Below are 752 nucleotides of genomic sequence, written 5' to 3'. Positions count from 1 at the left end.
TAACATAGTTGCTTAGAGTTGTAGGCTCAGAGACCTGCAAGGCAGGCAGGGACCGTTGGAGTCCTCCCTCACTAAAGCAGGCAAGCCTCATGTTAGTTTCAAGCTGCCTGGCTGCTGGCCGCCATCTTGGTTGGCAGTTAATTTGCATATAGCCCTGATTAGCCAATGGGAAGGGTAGCGGTTGTATGCCAATTACCATGTTTCTCTTTTATTAGATAGGATTATAAATAATGCACTTATTACAAGTTATGCAGCCATGATAATACCATTCTCATAAAGTGATTAATGTCATGCCCTTTACCCACACTGTAAAAGTATTTTAAATGCTTTGGGGATAAAGAAATCAGTGTGTATTAGTTCATTACCCATTCTAAGAAATTAAAGCCTTTTATACCTTCCATAAAATTAAAGCAGACCTATACCTTCTCAATATTTAATTGTTGCCAACATATGTATATCTACTTGATATTTTTAATGAAGTGTTATATATATTCTCCTTGCCAAAGGTAAAAAGCGAAGGACATCTTTTGATTATGATAAAAGAACTAATCAAACATGTATTTTATATTTTTATTTTTCAAGCATGTATTTTAAATTAAACTTGTGGCTTGCTTTCTCTAGTATTTTACCATTTAAGGAAGTGAGTGAACTTACCATTTTGTATTTTTCAGAAAACTTTATTAGAGACCACTGAAATAATTTTCTCGCTTCTCTAAGATTACAACACAGTTTTAACCCAAATCAAAAAAACA

This window comes from Myotis davidii, unplaced genomic scaffold (assembly GCF_000327345.1).
Source record: "Myotis davidii unplaced genomic scaffold, ASM32734v1 scaffold95, whole genome shotgun sequence".
Taxonomy (NCBI): Eukaryota; Metazoa; Chordata; class Mammalia; order Chiroptera; family Vespertilionidae; genus Myotis; species Myotis davidii.
This window is presented reverse-complemented; position numbering follows the sequence as displayed.